Raw genomic sequence first — 19,935 nt, 5'->3', positions numbered from 1 at the left:
TGCAAAAACATTGCCTAACGGTCATAACTCACTATGCAGCCTAATGTAACAAGAACTGTGTGAGCCTACTCCCACACATGCCCTTCCTCCCCCCCTATGCTGTGCTATAGCTTTCTGTTCCCTCTCTCCCCCTCCCAATGCCATGCAGCTTGTAATCTTCTGTTCCCCCTTTGCCCCCCTTTGCCTACCCTTTGCCATGATGTGATTTTCTATTGGTTTATTTCTGGAATGCTGTGAACTTTTCATTAGCTTACTTGTGCCATGTGTGATTATGACGCTGTAACTAACTTTTTCTAATAAAAGAGCCCTTCGAGGATCCTTCGAGGCTTTTGCTCATCCCAAGGAATTTCGTCTGGTGTTTTCCTTTTGATTAGGCAAGGACACATGAGCAGCCCACCAGTGTGGCGACAACGCCGCAACTGGTGACCCCTGATGTGATCTTGCTGATCAAGCACGTCGTCTCATTTGGCACCCCCATTGCTTACCGGCGAAGGAACGCCCCTTGCATACCAGGACTGGCCGTCGCAGACGGAGCATCCTCCCAATCGTGAGTTATGGGGGCAGAATTCTCTAAGCCTCAGGTTGCGCACCTCCAAGAACTTAGAGAATTGGCCAAAACCTCAATATTAATCTTAAAAAACAATGGGAACTTTCTCCCCATCCCTTCGAAAAAAGACCTTACTGACCTTCTCAGGTATATTTATCAAAATTGTCCCACATATCCTGATAAGGGCTCAATTCGAATAGCCACTTGGGAAAAATTAGGGAAGTATTTCCATGACCCTCCAAGGGCACCAGGGAAAATACTTTCCACTTGGCGGATCGTCATGGAATGTTTAAAAGTTCATGAACAAGCCGTGATGGGGGGACCAGACACCCCCCCGCCATATTTGGAAACCTTTTCACTAAATTCACACTCTGAATCCAAAGCTTTCTCTTCCCTTGTATGCATGCCTTTGTCACCCTCAGCCTTTGAAGCTCCTCAGCATTACATTCCTTTAAAGGACGCTTTTGCCTGCTTTCCAACCTGACCCCCACACAAAAGGCTGCTTCTTATCTTCCTTCTTATTTCAATCTCTTGGCAAGTGAATCTGCCTGGCTCTTCCTATTTTCTTCCAGTGATTCCGGCTACCTCTATTCCATTACCCCCTACGGTGCCTCTTTTGGTCTTTCCTCATCGTGATTTCATGTCTCAAGGAGTTCTTGCTATTCCCTTTCTTACTGACTCTTCTGATTTCTCTTCTGTTGCTTTGATTTTTATTCCTAATGTCCCAATGCATGTTCCCGAGGGATCCCTGGTGGCTACGGCCATTCCGGTACCCCTCGAGACAAACTCAAATGATTACCATGACAGCCATGAAGCCATGGCTATAGAACAAACAATGAAACATGCCCGCCCCTCAGCTAAATTTCAGGTTAAGGGCCACTCCTTTCTTGGTATTTTAGATACCGGAGCGGACGTTTCGATCATCCGTGAGGAGGAGTGGCCACCTGATTGGCCTACTGAAGCGTCTCCCGCAGTCCGCGGCATAGGCGGCATCCAAACGGCAAAAATCAGTAAGCATTGGCTATCAGTTGTTTCTACTGATTCTTCTGTAGTAGCCCATATCAAACCTGTCATTTTGCCCCTTCATATTAATTTGTGGGGCCGTGATCTTATGCACCAATTTAATGCCAAACTAATCTTGCAGTAACTGCTTTCTATTTTGTTTGTCATGTCTTCTTCTGCCTTGCTCTCTGATCCTTTGCGACTAACTTTAAAAACTGAAACCCCTGTCTGGGTTGATCAGTGGCCATTAACTCAGGAAAAGCTCAAGGCTTTAACAGAATTAGTGCAGGAACAGTTACAAAAAGGACACATTGAGCCCTCCCTGAGTCCCTATAACACTCCTGTGTTTGTTATAAAAAAGAAATCTGGTAAATGGCGTTTTTTGCATGATTTGAGGGCTGTTAATAAAATTATCCAGCCCATGGGAGCGCTGCAGTGCGGCCTTCCCAATCCAAATTTGATTCCCCAAGAATGCGATCTCATGATCATTGATTTAAAAGATGCCTTTTTTTCTATACCACTCCATGAAAATGATCGCAAACTGTTTGCTTTTACTGTTCCAGAATTTAACAATTCCAAACCTGCTTCTCGCTTTCAATGGACAGTCCTGCCTCAGGGAATGCTCAACAGCCCCACCATGTGTCAATATTTTATAGATAAAACTTTGCAGCCGTATCGGAAGGCACATCCTCACTTTTTAATTTACCACTATATGGATGATATCTTGGTAGCGGCATGTGGGCCCCCAGGTACAGTTTTGGCAACATTACCTTTTTTGACTAACCTTCTCCATAAAAATGGCCTACACATAGCTCCAGAAAAGGTTCAAACAGCACAACCTTTTTCGTACCTGGGTCACAAGCTTTTGGCTTCTCATGCTGCACCTGCAATGCCAAAATTGGACTTGCCACACACTCCCACATTAGTACAGTTACAGCAATATTTGGGCTCCATTAACTGGGCACGCCCATATATGGGGCTCACAACCCCTCAATTGGCTCCATTGTTTTCTGCATTAACAATGGGCAAAAACCCTGCAGATGTTATTAAATTAGATGAAACACATCAGCAAGTTTTAAAAGAGGTAAATGAGGCACTTGCTCAAATTTGGGTGGATCGTCTTCAGGATAACACCCCCTTAGCTTTCATCATATGTAACACTCTTGGGCTCCCAACAGGAGCCGTGGTGCAAAAAACTTCAAAATTATTAATTATTGAATGGGTACACTTGTCTCACACCCCAAAATCCACTATTTCTCAGAAACCTGCACTTTTTGCAGCTCTAATTACAAAAGCCCGTGTCAGAACAAAGTTGTTGGCTGGAATTGAACCTTCCACGATTTTTGTCCCTTGTTCTTTATCAACTTGGGAGACTTTACTTGCTAACTCGGAAAACCTTCAATTCGCACTCGCTGACTGGCCAGGTGAGATTTCTTGCCATGCACCCCCCGACCCCAGATTGGCTCTTTTGAAAACTGTTCCCCTGCAATGGCACACTCCATATTCCCCCCTCCCACTTCCTCAAGCCATAACTATTTTTGCTGACGGAAGCAAAACCTATGGTGCTTGTGCCTGGCAGGAGAATGGTCGGTGGTGTACAAAAATTACCCCCCCCCCCCCGCAGACTTCCGCTCAGCGTGCGGAGCTTGCTGCCTCTATTTTGGCTTTTTCCACTTTTCCAAATAAACCCTTTAACTTGATTTTGGATAGCCTCTATGTAACTCAGATTGTGAAATCAATCTATGAGGCCTATCTTTCTCCCTCATTGGAACCACAATTACTCTCGCTCTTTTTATCTTTGCAAAAGTTAATTTCTGCTCGCACCCATTTTTTCCATGTTTCCCACATTCGAAGCCATCAGCCCTTCCCTGGGCCTCTCCAGGAGGGCAATGATGCTGCTGATGCTGCAGCATCAGCCCCCCCACCCCATGTCAATGTTTGTTCTGCTATCACACCATGGGAAAGCCATTCTTACTTTCATCAGAACAAAAAAGCGCTCATAAAACAATTTGGCCTTACGTCAGCGGGGGCATCTGCAATCATTCAACAATGCCCAAATTGTAGTCGACAAGCTCATTCCCTCCCTATGGGAGTTAATCCCAGAGGGACAGAATGTTGCCAAATTTGGCAAATGGATGTGACTCAATATTCATCCTTTGCTCCTTGGAAGTATCTACATGTAATCATAGATACATTCTCTGGCTTCTTGTTTGCTACCCCACAAAGGGGAGAAGCCACAAAACATGTTATCAACCACTGCATTCGAACCTTCGCATCGCTGGGACGCCCAAAAGAGATAAAAACAGACAATGGGCCCGCTTATACCAGTGCAGCATTTGCTGCTTTTTGCAACCAATGGGACATTGTGCACAAATTCGGCATTCCATATAACAGCCAAGGACAGGCAATGGTTGAGCGCGCTAATCAGACTCTTAAGCATGCCCTTGATCGCTACATTGAAACACAGGGGAAAGCGCCCCCTAGCCTCCCAGCTTTGCAAAACATTCTTAATCTTTGTCTCTATACATTAAACTTTTTAAATCTCACCGGTCAGCCACCTTCCTCAGCAGCAACTCGTCATTTCGCAGCTCCACCTTCTGCTGACACTCTTCGACCACCTGTCTACTATCGCTGCTTGCCTGACCTGACGTGGCGAGGACCTGCTGACCTGATTACCTGGGGAAGGGGCTATGCTGCCATCCAACTGAAAGACAAGGTTCTTTGGATCCCAGGACGGCACGTAAGACCATATTTGCCCAAGCTACCTACACAACCACCTACACAAACACAGAAGCCGCCTGACCATGACCAACCAGCAGGAACCACAGCTTGAGGCTGTCTCTGTCTCTGACCTGGAGAACAGGGCAGAGCACCCTCCACCTTCCACTCCCCCGGAGGAAGTTTCCAAGCCTTTGGACTGCAGACCATTTTCACATCACATGATTATCTTTGCTTTATTGATGGTCATTTTGTTTTTGCTTGTCTGGGTTGGGGAATGTCAGGCAGTTCCTGCTGGGGCAAAGGATGCCTCCACCCCACATCATCGGCCCAAACGCACAATGGATTGTCATGTAAATGAGTTTCATCTTATACATAACCTTACCCGTATTAACAATCTGTCTGATTGCTGGGTTTGTACGCACGGCCCTGCCTCTAACATGCAGGGCTGGCCCATTCTAGGCCTCTGGAACTTTAAACCTCACAGGCTGGAATGTTACTGTGTTATATTCCACAAAAAGTAATCGTGCACATACTATCTACGATTCTGCCCAGTATATTTTGACACATCGGGTTTTACCCCCTCTTGCCCCCATCTGCATTACATGGTGGAATGTCTCGCATGAAGGTTATGAAGCAGTAACTATTGGTGGTATCACCAAGCTAATCCCTTTGCCCCGCTTTTCTGTTGGGGATTATCCCCACTGCAATGCTACTTTCAAAATTACAGAAACTGGCTACGATTGTTCACACTTATCATTACCTGAGCATTTTAAGTGTAGAAAAGAAGATAGTATAGTCATAGATTTATTCTCTAACAGGAGAGGGATGGTTGCCTTTAACAGAGTACAGGAACAAATCTGGGGCCATCATGGGCATTACTTGTATGGGTTACCACCTGGCCTGTACTGGCTTTGTGGTCACTGGGCTGGGAAGGTGTTGCCCCCTGTATGGAATGGTACTTGCACTATTGGAACTCTGGCACCTGCCGGAATCTCAGCACATCCCATGTCTCAACCCGATAGTGCCTGGGAGAAACAATTTGGGTGGGCCAGACAAAAGAAAGCAATCGATCCAGCCTTAGGTTATGATCCTGACAATACCTATCTGACAGAAGGTGAAAGATTTATTGCTATAGCCCTACCACTCTTGGGTGTCGCATGGAACATTAAACAACTGCGTATCTTATCTGCTCAAATGGAAACCCTAGCTAACACCACGATATTTGGGCTACAAGCCCTGCAGGCAGAAGTTGACTCTTTAGCTGGAATTTTAACTCAACATAGATTAGCTTTGGATTACTTGTTAAGCAAGGAAGGAGGCCTATGTGTTTGGTTGAATGCTACCTGTTGTCATTATTTGAACCAGTCCGGAGAAATTGAAACCAGTGTGGAAAAATTACATGATATCGTTCAAACAGTTAGACAAACATATAAGGCCTCGGACTCCTTGTGGGATTGGCTGACCTCTTGGCTACCTAATTTTAGCTGGTTGGGAAATACTGTCAAGACCATTATAACCCTTGTTGCTTTGCTGATACTGTTGTGCTGCTGTATTCAATGTGTACCCTCTTTATTTGCAATGTGCAAGAATATACTCTCTAGCTTGGCTCCACAGAAGAAAATTCACATTGTCAACCACATGGAGTTACATGAACAGTCAACCCCTTTCATGGGGAAAGATCCCTTCCGCATGCCCAGTGACGAAGAGGGAGACGCTGCTTTTTAAAACAAAAATATAGGAGATGTTGGAATTCATTCTGGATGTTTGCGTGCAGGACAGCTTCAGCTGTCTGAAACACACATACACAGGGATGCAAAAACATTGCCTAACGGTCATAACTCACTATGCAGCCTAATGTAACAAGAACTGTGTGAGCCTACTCCCACACATGCCCTTCCTCCCCCCCTATGCTGTGCTATAGCTTTCTGTTCCCTCTCTCCCCCTCCCAATGCCATGCAGCTTGTAATCTTCTGTTCCCCCTTTGCCCCCCTTTGCCCACCCTTTGCCATGATGTGATTTTCTATTGGTTTATTTCTGGAATGCTGTGAACTTTTCATTAGCTTACTTGTGCCATGTGTGATTATGACGCTGTAACTAACTTTTTCTAATAAAAGAGCCCTTCGAGGATCCTTCGAGGCTTTTGCTCATCCCAAGGAATTTCGTCTGGTGTTTTCCTTTTGATTAGGCAAGGACACATGAGCAGCCCACCAGTGTGGCGACAACGCCGCACTTGGCAACTGACTCGTATTTATGACGGTTGCAGTGTCCCAGGGTTTATGGGATCCCCTTTTGCGAGACCTCTCAAGAGCAAAGTCAAGGGGGAAGCCAGATTCACTTAACAACCACTTTTCTAACTTAACAAATGCAATAATTCACTTAACAACTGCAGAAAGGGAAGGGAAAGGAAGTAAATAGATGATGAAGGGGAAAAGAAGGAAGTAAATGGATAAGAAAGAGGAAGGGAAGGAAACAAATAGGTGATGAAGGGACGGAAGTAAATAGATAAAGAGGGAGGGAAGGAAACAAATAGATAAGAAAGAGGAAGTGGAAGTAAAGGGAAAGGAAGCAAATAGATGATGAAGGGAAGGGAAGGAAGTAAATAGATAAAGAGGAAGGTAAGTAAATAGATAAGAAAGAGGGAGGGGAAGGGAAGGGAAAGGAAGCAAATAGATTATGAAGGAAATGGAGGAAGTAAATAGATGATAAAGATGAAGGGAAGGAAACAAATACATGAAGGGAAGGGAAGGAAGTAAATAGATAAGAAAGAGGAAGTGGAAGGGAAGGGAAAGGAAGCAAATAGATGAAGAAGGGAAGGGAAGGGGAAGGAAGTAAATAGACAAGAAAGTGGAAGGGAAGGGGGTAAATAGATGAAGACGGGAAGTAAATAGATGAGGAAGTGGAAGGGAAAAGAAGGAAGTAAATGGATAAAAAAGTGGAAGGGAAGGAAGTAAATCGATGATGAAGGGAAGGGAAGGGAAGGAAACAAATAGATAAAGAGGAAGGGAAGGAAGTAAATAGACAAGAAAGGGTAAGGGAAAGAAGTGAATAGATGGTGAAGGGAAGGAAGTAAAGAGATGAGGAAGTGGAAAGGAAGGAAGTAAATAGATAAGAAAGAGGAAGTGGAAGGGAAGAGAAAGGAAGCAAATAGATGATGAAGGGAAGGGGGAGTAAATAGACAAGAAAGAGGAAGGGAAGGGAGTAAAGAGATGAAGAAGGGAAGAGAAAAGGAAAAGGAAAGGGGGAAGGGAATTTTGATCTTTCTCTATTCTACGCTGCAACTATTGTTCACTGAATCAAACCAGCCCGTATTAAGTTTTCAGATAAGACAAAGCGAATGCAAACAAACATTTGTGGAGAGAGGATGAGTCCCAAAGAGCCCACCATTCTTGAGCAACAGGTGGAGGAAGATGGATTGTTGTTTTTTTCTTTTGAAGATCTTTCACTTCTCCTCCAAGAAGCTTCTTCAGCTCTGACGGGATGGTGGGGAACGGCAGGATTGATACTCCTTGCAGACAGCTGGTCATTGGCATCCCTTTTAGAGTAGGGGTGTCAAATGTGATTTCCTTGAGAGCCACATCAGGGTTGGGTTTGACCTCAGGGGGACTGGGGGGGGAGGCATGGCCAGAGGGCATGGCAAGCATGACATCACTTGTGTCCTCGGGGGGGACCTGTGGTGGCCTGAGCACACTGCCAGCCAAAACGGACTCCCGAGCTCCATTTTCAGCTGGGACAGCCTGCTGCAGCCCGAGCTCCGTTTTAAGCTGGGACGGCCTCCTGCAGCCTGAGCTCAGTTTTCAGCTGGGACGGTCTCTTGTAGCCCGAGCTCCTTTTTCAGGTGGGACGGCCTTCTGCAGCCCGAGCTCCGTTTTCAGCTGGGACGGCCTCCTTCAGCCCGAGCTCCGTTTTCAGCTGGGACAGCCTCCTTCAGCCCGAGCTCTGTTTTCAGCTGGGACGGCCTCCTTCAGCCCGAGCTCCGTTTTCAGCTGGGACAGCCTCCTTCAGCCCGAGCTCCGTTTTCAGCTGGGACGGCCTCCTGCAGCCCGAGCTCCATTTTCAGCTGGGACAGCCTCCTTCAGCCCGAGCTCCGTTTTCAGCTGGTATAGCCTCCTTCAGCCCGAGCTCCGTTTTCAGCTGGGACAGCCTCCTTCAGCCCGAGCTCCGTTTTCAGCTGGGACGGCCACCTTCAGCCCGAGTTCTGTTTTCAGCTGGGACGGCCTCCTGCAGCCCGAGTTCCGTTTTCAGCTGGGACGGCCTCCTGCAGCCCAAGCTTTATTTTCAGCTGGGACGGCAGAGGCACCATGGGCCAGTCCTTCGCTATTTCCAGGGCAGCCCCTCAGGCCAGATATAGCAATAGCAATAGCAGTTAGACTTATATACCGCTTCATAGGGCTTTTAGCCCTCTCTAAGCCGTTTACAGAGTCAGCATATCGCCCCCACAGTCTGGGTCCTCATTTCACCCACCTCAGAAGGATGGAACGCTGAGTCAACCTTGAGCTGGTGAGATTTGAACTGCTGAACTGCAGCTAACAGTCAGCTGAAGTGGCCTGCAGTACTGCACTCTAACCACTGTGCCACCTTGGCTCTATAAGCCCCCCGTGGGCCAGATCCGGCTCCCGGGCCTTGTGTTTTGACACCCCTGTCCTAGAGGGTTGTTGAGGCCACTTACAGCTTTGTCTGTGTCTTCAGGGTCACCTGAGTGGTGCTCCAGTCGTGCTTCAGTAGAGCTGAAGAAGCTTCTTGGGTGAGAAGCGAAACGTCTTCAGAACAAGAAAGTCCAGTTGCCTCCTAAAAAGCACCTTTGGAATAACCATGACATGGAAGACGGAGAATCCCTACAGACTTTCAGCTTCACTTAGGTAAAGGTTCCCCTCGCACATAAGTGCTTGCCGCTCCCGACTCTAGGGGGCGGTGCTCCTCTCCATTTCAAAGCCAAAGAACCAGCGCTGTCCAAAGATGTCTCCGTGGTCATGTGGCCGGCATGACTCAATGCCAAAAAGTGCACGGAACGCTGTTCCCTTCCCACCAAAGGTGGTTCCTATTTTTCTACCTGCATTTTTACTTGCTTTTGAACTGCTGGCTTGGCAGAAGCTGGGACAGGTAAGGGGATCTCACTCTGTTACACGGCGCTAGGGAATCGAACTGCCAAACTGCCGACCTTTCTGATTGACAAGCTCAGCGTCTTAGCTGTCAGGAAGTTTCTCCCGAATTCCAGGTTGCTTCTCTCCTTGGTTAGTTCCCATCCATTGTTTCTTGTCCTGCCTTCTGGTGCTTTGGAGAATAGTTTGACTCCCTCTTCTTTGTGGCATCCCCTCAAATACTGGACGATTGCTATCATGTCTCCCCTGGTCCTTCTTCTCTCTAGACTGGCCAAACCCAAATCCTACAGCCATTCTTCATATGTTCTTGTTTAATGAAAAGAAGGACTAGGGGAGACATGACAGCAGTCTTCCCATATCTCAGGGGCTGCCACAAAGAAGAGGGAGTCGAGCTATTCTCCAAGTCACCTGAGGGCAGGACAAGAAGCAATGGGTGGAAACTAATCAAGGAGAGAAGCAACTTAGAACGGAGGAGAAATTTCCTGACAGTGAGAACAATTAATCAGTGGAACAGAAGTTGCCTCCAGAAGTTGTTTAATGCCCCAACACTTGCCGTCACTGGCTGCTCTCCTGGTTTAAAAAACAGGGAGGCTTTGGGGGCCTTTTGGGGGGCTGTTTTTTGAACCGTTTTCAGGTTGTTTTTCAAGCTTGAAAATGTCCTGAAAAACAGCTCCAAAAATGGCCGGAAAACGGCCAGAAAAAGGCCTGAAAAACAGCCTGAAAATGGACCGGAAAATGGCCCCAAATGGCCAAAAACACGTGTGCATCGGCCGGCTGGTCTTCAGGTTCCCAGCACTCTAGCGTGCAGACATGAGTGTTTCCTGCACGCGTGTTCCGGTTTGGGCCCTCGGTGCCAAAACTGTTTCCCTATCACTGGTCTAGGGGTGTTTTTTTCCACTTGTTTTAGGCAGTTTTCCAAAAGAGATGAGGAAATTCTTTCTCCTCTCGCCAAAAAGCCAGAGAAAAGTTCATTTTGGGAAAAGGCTTCAGGTTTTCAACATTTGTCAACATTTGCCTTTGAACAAAGTTTCAGCTGTGCACTGGATCTTTTTTTCTCCCCGTGAGGCAATCAGGACGGGGGAATTTTCACCAAAGTTTTTGGGAAAGATTTTTGAGGGCAGGAACTTTATCCCAGCACTGATATATATAAGAGAGTAACTGCTGGACACAGCAGACCAAAAAGAGGGAGAGAAGCTGGCAGACATTTGGTTTGGAGAGAGAGCGATAGGTAAGTGGGCACTTTTTGGCTTTCTTGCACAAGCTGAGTGTTGGTTTGGAATGAAAAGAAAGAAAGAAAGAAAGAAGGAAGGAAAGAAAGAAAGAAAGAAAGAAAGAAAGAAAGAAAGAAAGAAAAAAAGAAAGAAAGAAAAAAGGGAGGGAGAGAGGGACGGGGAGGGAAGAGTGGAAGGGAGGAGGAAAGGAAGGAAAGAAAGAAGAGAGAAAGGTTTGGAGAGAGAGCGATAGGTAAGTGGGCACTTTTTGGCTTTCTTGCACAAGCTGAGTGTTGGTTTGGAATGAAAAGAAAGAAAGAAGAAAGGAAGGAGGGAATAGTGGAAGGGAGGAGGAAAGGAAGGAAAGAAAGAAGAAAGAGAGAAAGAAGAAAGGAAGATAAGATGGATAGATAGAAAGAAAGAAAGAAAGAAGAAAGGAAGGAGGGAAACAGTGTGAGGGAGGGGGAATGGAAGGAAAGAAAGAAGAGAGAGAAAGAAGAAAGAAGGAAGGAAAGGAAGAAAGAATGAGTGTGGGAATCAAAGCCCTGGAAGCTGCAAAAGACTTCATCGGTTTGATTCCACTTCTTCCAAATTTCTAGTCCTTTAGATTTTCTAACTGAGAAAAAGAAATCCTGGACTCTTTGCAAACAAGTTTCACACTCAGGCTCACATTCTGGAAGAAAGAGAACGGCAAGGACAAGCAAACAAGGAATCGTGGCTGGGGGGCCTTGCAGCCGGGTGGTGTTCTTGGGTGGTTTTTAAAGTGAATGGAGGCAAGGAAGTGGATGGCAGGGTGGGAAGGGAGGGAGGGAGGGAGGGAGGGAGGGAGGCAGAGGTGGGTTCCTACCAGTTCGCACCTATTCGGTAGAACTGGTTCGTCAAATCTACCGAACCGGTTAGAAGAGGTTCCACCAGTGGACCCAGAAAGCAGGCCACACCTACAGAAGAGCTTCCAAATTTTTATGAAACCCACCACTGGTCCTTGGATATGATTATTCCACACTATCATGCTCCTATTTATAAAACTCAGTGCCTCTGTGAAAGGTAAGGATGACTACTGTGTTTGTGGTGCAATCAGAACATTGCGTGTGTTGAAGTTGTTCTAACGCAAACCAAAGATGCCTTTTAAAAAACAAGTTTATGCATGCCAGGGCTGTGTGTGAGGTAATTTTATTTATTTTTTATTTTTTATTTTATTCGGATTTATAGGCCGCCCTTTTCCCTGAGGGGACTCAGGGCGGCTTACAATCATTAGGGAGGGGGTGCAATTCAAAATAAACAATATGTGAACAAAATAGAGTAATAAAAACACAACTTGCATTCAACATTCAACACTCGGGTGGGGCAAATTAAGGACTTATCCCTAGGCCTGTTGGGAGAGCCAGGTCTTGAGGGCTGCGCGGAAGGCCTGGACGGTGGTGAGGGTGCGTATCTCGACGGGGAGATCGTTCCACAGGGTCGGAGCTGCAACAGAAAAGGCTCTCCTCCGTGTAGTCGCCAGTCGACATTGACTGGCGGATGGGATTCGGAAGAGGCCCAGTCTGTGCGATCTTATCGGTCGGAGGGAGGTAATCGGCAGAAGGCGGTCTCTCAAGTACTCAGATCCACTACCATGAAGGGCTTTGAAGATGGTCAACAGCACCCTGAAGCGCACCCGGAGATCAACAGGTAGCCAGTGCAGCTCGCGGAGGATGGGTGTTATGTGGGCGAACCGCGGTGCGCCCACGATCACTCGCGCGGCCGCATTCTGAACTAACTGCAGTCGCCGGATGCACTTCAAGGGCAGCCCCATGTAGAGCACATTGCAGTATTCCAGCCTAGAGATCACAAGGGCTCGAGTGACTGTTGTGAGAGCTTCCCAATTCAGGTAGGGTCGTAACTGGCGGACCAGGCGAACCTGGGCAAATGCCCCCCTGGTCACAGCCGACAGATGATGATCGAGAGTCAGCTGTGGATCCAGGAGGACTCCTAAGTTACGAACCCTATCTGAGGGGTATAAAATTTGACCCCCCAGCCTGATAGATGGAACATTAGCCAAATTGTTGGGAGGGAAACACAACAGCCACTCGGTCTTGTCTGGGTTGAGTACCAGTTTGTTAGCGCTCATCCAGTTCTTCACGGCCTCCAGACCCTGGTTCATCACGTCCACCGCTTCATTGAGTTGGCACGGGGCGGACAGATACAATTGCGTATCGTCCACATATTGATGGTATTTTATCCCGTGCCTCCGAATGATCTCGCCCAGCGGTTTCATGTATATGTTAAATAGTAGGGGGGATAAGACCATATTTTAGGGGCCTCAGGGACGATCTCTGCCCCCCTACCAACACCGACTGCGACCTGTCTGAGAGGTAGGAGGAGAACCACTGCAAAACAGTGCCTCCCACCCCCACCTCCCGCAGTCGTCGCAGAAGGATACCATGGTCGATGGTATCGAAAGCCGCCGAGAGGTCAAGGAGAACCAGGATGGACGCATGGCCCCCATCTCTGGCCCTCCAGAGATCATCGGTCAATGCGACCAAAGCGGTTTCTGTGCTGTAACCGGGTCTGAAGCCGGACTGGAAGGGATCAAGGTAGTTAGCTTCATCCAAGGCCGGTTGAAGCTGGAAGGCCACCACCTTCTCAACAACCTTCCCAACAAAGGGAAGGTTGGAGACAGAACGGTAGTTATTTAAAATGGCTGGATCCAAGGATGGTTTCTTCAGGAGGGGTCTCACCACCGCCGTTTTAAGTGCGGCGGGGAAGTGCCCCTCCCGAAGGGAGGCGGTTACGACCGCCTGGATCCAGCCACGTGTCACCTCACTGCTGTTGGCAACCAGCCAGGAGGGACACGGGTCCAAAATACAGGTGGAGGCACTCACAGCTCGAATGGCCTTGTCCACATCCCCAGAGGCAACATCCTGAAACTCAACCCAGAGATGGTTTGCCAAGTGATCCTCTTGTGTCCCGGCTGGATCTGCAGCGGTGGAGTCCAAGTCTGACCGAAACCGAGCAACTTTGTCCGCTAAGAATTGGGCATAATCCTCAGCTCTACCCTGCAAGGGTTCCCCTGTATCCCTCCTATTTAGGAGGGAGCGGGTTATCCTAAACAGGGCGGCTGGGCGGGACTCAGCGGACGCAACCAAGGTGGCAATATGAGATCTTTTTGCTGCCCTAAGTGCCCTGATGTAATCCTTGGTGCAAGTTGTTAATAGTGCTCGGTTCGACTCGGACTTATCGGACCTCCACAAGTGCTCTAGGCATCTCCTCTGGCGCTTCTTCTCCTGGAGCTCCTCGGTGAACCAAGGGAGTCTCCGGGATCCGCTGACCCGGAGGGGCCGTAGTGGCGCAATTTAAGGTGGTTCTGACAAGGGTTGTCGGCATCTTCATATCCGGTCACATGGGCAGCAAGCCACTCCCATCCGGTCACATGGGTGACAAGCCACTCCCACAAATGAGGCCACACCCACAGAGTAGGTTCGAACAATTTTTGAAACCCACCACTGGAGGGAGGGAGGGAGGGAGGGAGGAAAGTGGAGAGAAGGAGGGAGGAAAAAGAGAGAGAAGGGAGAAATGAGAAAAGGAGTCAGAGATGGATGGATGGAAGGAAGGAAGGAGGAAGGAAGGAGAAATAGGGGAAAGTCAAAGAAAAGGAAGGAACAGAGGCAAGCAGGAAGGCAAGAAGGAAGGAAAGAGGGAAAGAAGGAAAAGAATAGAGAGAGGTCAAGGAAAAGGAAGGGATAGAGACAGGCAGGCAGGCAAGAAGGAAGGAAGTGAAAGAAGTGAAAAGAGGAGAAGCGAAGGAAAGAGAAAGGGAAATAAGAGAGATGAATAACACGTCCAGTCCTCAGCCTCAGCCCATTCTGACCATCTTCTCTTCCGAGCCCCTTATCAAATTTGGAAATAACACAGTCGGGAGGGGCTGCAGATATTTCAGGAGGGCTCTCAACCCCGACTGAGCAACCGGGTGGTGAGGGTGGAATTCAGCTGAAGGAAAAGTCAGTGCTGCAACTGAGAACAGCAGGCAGAAACAGAGGACGAAGCGGAGGGCTCCTGGCTGGGCCACATGTGAGAGGGAAGCTTAAGGTGTTGTCTTTCCCTTTTTTTCCCCATAGGATGAAGCCTCCAACTCCACTTTTTCTGATCGCCTGCCTTGTGATGTCCCTCAACAGCTACACCCAACAGGTCCCTCACTGCCTGTCCCTTCCCGGCTCAGAAAATACGTTTTTTATCTGCAATGTTTCATCGCTCCATGAATTTCCCAAAGGCTTCCCCAGTGAAACCGACACAATCTCTGTTCAGGCCACCCAGATCTCTGGCCTTGACACAGAGGCCCTGCAGGGTCTCCCGGAGCTCCAGGAGCTCTTTCTGACCAACAACCAGTTGAAGACCCTTCCGGGTGGCCTCTTCCGTAACCTCCCACACCTGCACTCCCTGGATCTTTCTGGAAATCTCCTGGAAGATCTACCTCCAGCACTCTTCGCCAATGCAGGTAACCTGACCTACTTATCCCTCGGTGGAAACCAACTGGCCGAACTGCGCCCGTCCTGGTTCGATACCCTGGGGGACCTCAAGACCCTGCATCTCGAGCACAATCAGCTGAAGGAGATCCCGGATTCTTGCTTCCATAAGCTGGCCCTGCTGACGACCCTGGATCTCTCCTCCAACCTCCTCCACTGCCTCTCTCCGGAGATGTTCAGAGGCCTCACGTTTTTAACGGCCGTACTACTGGAAAACAACCCCATCAAGTCGATTGCCCCCAACACCTTCCATGGGACTCCCAAGCTGAAGATGATCTCACTGAGGAACAGCAGCCTGACCCATGTTCCGGCTGGGCTCTTTCGGTTCCTGAGGTATCTTCAATGGTTGGATCTTTCCAGCAATGAGATCGCCTCTCTGGATTCTCCCTTGGTCTCTTCGTCTTTTGGACTCCTGCTGAAAATCTCTGGGAACCCCTGGGCGTGTGACTGCCGCCTGCAGGCCCTCTTCGACTGGTTCCGGGAAGACTTCGTGCGTTTGTTCCCTAATCTCCCCAATGTGGTCTGCGCTTTCCCCAGAAGTTTGAATGGTCAAATTGCAACTTCACTTAACAGATCCCAACTTTGTGCCTCCTAAAGCCTTCGAGACAGATCTTTTCCCAGCCTGCTCAGCTGGTGTGCTGCAAGATGGATGGACTTCAACTCCCAGAATTCCCAAGCTGGCATGCTTTCAGATGATTGGACTTCAGTTCCCAGAATCCCCCAGCCATCATGTATGGACTTCAACTCCCATAATTCCTAGGCTGGCATGTTTTCAGATGATTGGACTTCAGTTTCCATAATCCCCCAGCCATCATGTAGAAACTTCAACTCCCAGAATTCCTAGACCGGGATGTTTTCAGATGATTGGACTTCAGTTCCCAGAATCCCCCAGCCACCATACATGGACTTCAACTCCCAGAATTCCCAATGAGCCTGCTGTCGTATCTGTTAAAAAGAATGAAAAAGGGAAAAATGGTGTAGCAAACAAAGCAATAAAAGAAATAAAACAAGATGATTAAACACCAATCAGACAAATTAAGCTAAGGTTGATTTTCTTTTCAATATTAGCCAAACTTTTCTCCTTCTGATTTTTTCAGCATTAGAAATTTCCCTCCCGCCCCTTATTCTGAATCCAAAAATCACCCTTATGATCGTCCCAGCCTCCCCAGGGTCCCATGATAAAGATTCAGACCCTTGGCAACTGACTCGTATTTATGACGGTTGCAGTGTCCCGGGGTTTATGGGATCCCCTTTTGCGAGACCTCTCAAGAGCAAAGTCAAGGGGGAAGCCAGATTCACTTAACAACCACTTTTCTAACTTAACAAATGCAATAATTCACTTAACAACTGCAGAAAGGGAAGGGAAAGGAAGTAAATAGATGATGAAGGGGAAAAGAAGGAAGTAAATGGATAAGAAAGAGGAAGGGAAAGGAAACAAATAGATTATGAAGGAAATGGAGGAAGTAAATAGATGATGAAGATGAAGGGAAGGAAACAAATAGATGAAGGGAAGGGAAGGAAGTAAATAGAGGGGGAAGTGGAAGGGAAGGAAGCAAATAGATGATGAAGGGAAGTAAATAGATAAGAAAGAGGAAGTGGAAGGGAAGGGAAAGGAAGCAAATAGAGGATGAAGGGAAGGGGAAGGGAGTAAATAGACAAGAAAGAGGAAGGGAAGGGAGTAAATAGATGAAGAAGGGAAGGAAGTAAATAGATGAGGAAGCGGAAGGGAAAAGGAGGAACTAAATGGATAAGAAAGCGGAAGGGAAGGAAATAAATCGATGATGAAGGGAAGGGAACAAATAGATAAAGAGGAAGGGAAGGAAGTGAATAGACGAGGAAGGGGAAGGGAAGGAAGTGAATAGATGGTGAAGGGAAGGGAAGAAGGCAAATAGATGATGAAGGGAAGGAAGTAAATAGACAAGAAAGAGGAAGGGAAGGGAAGGGGAGTAAATAGATGAAGAAGGGAAGGGAAAAGGGAAAGGAAAGGAAAAGGAAAAGGAAAGGAGGAAGGGGGAAGGGAATTCTGATCTTTCTCTATTCTACGCTGCAACTACTGCTCCCTAACTCAAACCAGCCCGTATTAAGTTTGCAGATAAGACAAAGCGAATGCAAACAAACATTTGAGGAGAGAGGATGAGTTCAAAAGAGCCCAACATTCTTGAGCAACAGGTGGAGGAGGATGGACCTGAAGAGGAGAACAGGACCTCCAAGGTCAACTTCCAACTCCACGATTCCATCATCTGGAAACGGGAGGGAGAAACCGAGGGAGGGGGGAGTTGGGGCTGGGAGTGGCAGGTGTGAATGGGCAATGATCAGCCCTTTCAGGGACTCCTAAAGCTGCTTTTCCAAGAGGCAACCGGACTGTTTTTTTTTTCTTTTGAAGACCTTTCGCTTCACCTCCAAGAAGCCTCTTCAGCTCTGACGGGATGGTGGGGAATGGCAGGATTGATACTCCTTGCAGACAGCTGGTCATTGGCATCCCTTTTAGAGTAGGGGTGTCAAATGCGATTTCCTTGAGAGCCACATCAGGGTTGTGTTTGACCTCAGCGGGACTGGGGGGTCATGGCAAGAGGGCATGGCAAGCATGACATCATTTGTGTCCTGGGTGGGGGAACCTGTGGTGGGCTGAGCACTCTCCAGCCAAAATGGACTCCCGAGCTCCGTTTGCAGCTGGACGGCCTCCTGCAGCAGCAAGAGCTCCATTTTCAGCTGGGACATCCTCCTTCAGCCCGAGTTCCGTTTTCAGCTGGGATGGCCTCCTTCAGCCTGAGTTCTGTTTTCAGCTGGGACGGCCTCCTGCAGCCTGAGTTCCATTTTCAGCTGGGACGGCCTCCTTCAGCCCGAGTTCCGTTTTCAGCTGGGATGGCCTCCTTCAGCCCGAGTTCCCTTTTCAGCTGGGACGGCCTCCTGCAGCCCGAGTTCCGTTTTCAGCTGGGACAGCCTCCTGCAGCCCGAGCTCCGTTTTCAGCTGGGACGGCCTCCTTCAGCCCGAGCTCCATTTTCAGCTGGGACGGCCTCCTGCAGCCTGAGTTCCGTTTTCAGCTGGGATGGCCTCCTTCAGTCCAAGCTTCGTTTTCAGCTGGGATGGCCTCCTTCAGCCCGAGTTCCCTTTTCAGCTGGGACATCCTCCTGCAGCCCGAGCTCCATTTTCAGCTGGGACGGCCTCCTGCAGCCCGAGCTCCGTTTTCAGCTGGGACATCCTCCTGCAGCCTGAGTTCCGTTTTCAGCTGGGAAGGCCTCCTGCAGCCTGAGTTCGGTTTTCAGCTGGGACGGCCTCCTGCAGCCCGAGCTCCGTTTTCACCTGGGACGGCCTCCTGCAGCCTGAGTTCTGTTTTCAGCTGGGACAGCCTCCTGCAGCCCGAGCTCCGTTTTCAGCTGGGACAGCCTCCTGCAGCCTGAGCTCCGTTTTCAGCTGGGACGGCTTCCTTCAGCCCGAGCTCCGTTTTCAGCTGGGATGGCCTCCTGCAGCCACAGCTCCGTTTTCAGCTGGGAAGGCCTCCTGCAGCCTGAGCTCCATTTTCAGCTGGGACGGCCTCCTGCAGCCCGAGCTCCGTTTTCACCTGGGACGGCCTCCTGCAGCCTGAGTTCTGTTTTCAGCTGGGACAGCCTCCTGCAGCCCGAGCTCCGTTTTCAGCTGGGACATCCTCCTGCAGCCCGAGTTCCCTTTTCAGCTGGGATGGCCTCCTTCAGCCCGAGCTCCGTTTTCAGCTGGGACAGCCTCCTGCAGCCTGAGCTCCGTTTTCAGCTGGGACGGCTTCCTTCAGCCCGAGCTCCGTTTTCAGCTGGGATGGCCTCCTGCAGCCACAGCTCCGTTTTCAGCTGGGAAGGCCTCCTGCAGCCTGAGCTCCATTTTCAGCTGGGACAGCCTCCTGCAGCCCGAGCTCCGTTTTCACCTGGGACGGCCTCCTGCAGCCTGAGTTCTGTTTTCAGCTGGGACAGCCTCCTGCAGCCCGAGCTCCGTTTTCAGCTGGGACATCCTCCTGCAGCCCGAGTTCCCTTTTCAGCTGGGATGGCCTCCTTCAGCCCGAGCTCCGTTTTCAGCTGGGATGGCCTCCTGCAGCCACAGCTCCGTTTTCAGCAGGGACAACCTCCTACAGCCCCTGCCATGAAAACGGAGCACGTAAGGAGCATGCATGATCCTCGCGACATCCGTTTGTGCTGGCAGAGGGACAATGGGCCAGTCCGCTATTTCCAGGGCAGCCCCTCAGGCCAGATATAAGCCCCCCGTGGGCCAGATCCGGCCCCCGGGCCTTGTGTTTTGACACCCCTGTCCTAGAGGGTTGTTGAGGCCACTTACAGCTTTGTCTGTGTCTGTCACCTGAGTGGTGCTCCAGTCGTGCTTCAGTAGAGCTGAAGAAGCTTCTTGGGTGAGAAGCGAAACGTCTTCAAAAGTATAAACAAGAAAATCCAGTTGCCTCCTGAAAAAGCCCCTTTGGGACAACCATGACATGGATGACGGAGAATCCCTACAGACTTTCAGCTTCACTTAGCTAAAGGTAAAGGTTCCCCTTGCACATAAGTACTAGTCATTCCCGACTCTAGGGGGCGGTGCTCCTCTCTGTTTCAAAGCCAAAGAGCCAGCGCTGTCCAAAGACGTCTCCGTGGTCATGTGGCCGGCATGACTCAATGCCGAAAAGTGCACGGAACGCTGTTCCCTTCCCACCAAAGGTGGTTCCTATTTTTCTACTTGCATTTTTACGTGCTTTCGAACTGCTGGCTTGGCAGAAGCTGGGACAAGTCACAGGAGCTCACTCTGTTATACGGTGCTAGGGATTCGAACTGCCAAATTGCCGACGTTTCTGATTGACAAGCTCAGCGTCTTAGCTGTCAGGAAGTTTCTCCCGAATTCCAGGTTGCTT

General features: G+C 49.0%; 1 pseudogene; it reads left to right on the top strand.

Moving 5' to 3' along the window:
• The first annotated feature begins 14,327 nt into the window (after positions 1–14,327).
• LOC148049869 (phospholipase A2 inhibitor beta pseudogene) lies at positions 14,328–15,881 on the top strand (annotated as a pseudogene).
• The last annotated feature ends 4,054 nt before the right edge of the window (positions 15,882–19,935 follow it).

Source organism: Thamnophis sirtalis, unplaced genomic scaffold (genome assembly GCF_051295495.1).
Source record: "Thamnophis sirtalis isolate CommonGarterSnake01/CBP01778 unplaced genomic scaffold, rThaSir2_p1.2 scaffold_1, whole genome shotgun sequence".
NCBI lineage: Eukaryota > Metazoa > Chordata > Lepidosauria > Squamata > Natricidae > Thamnophis > Thamnophis sirtalis.
The sequence above is the reverse complement of the archived record's forward strand: the minus strand, read 5'-3'. Positions and strand labels throughout refer to the sequence as shown.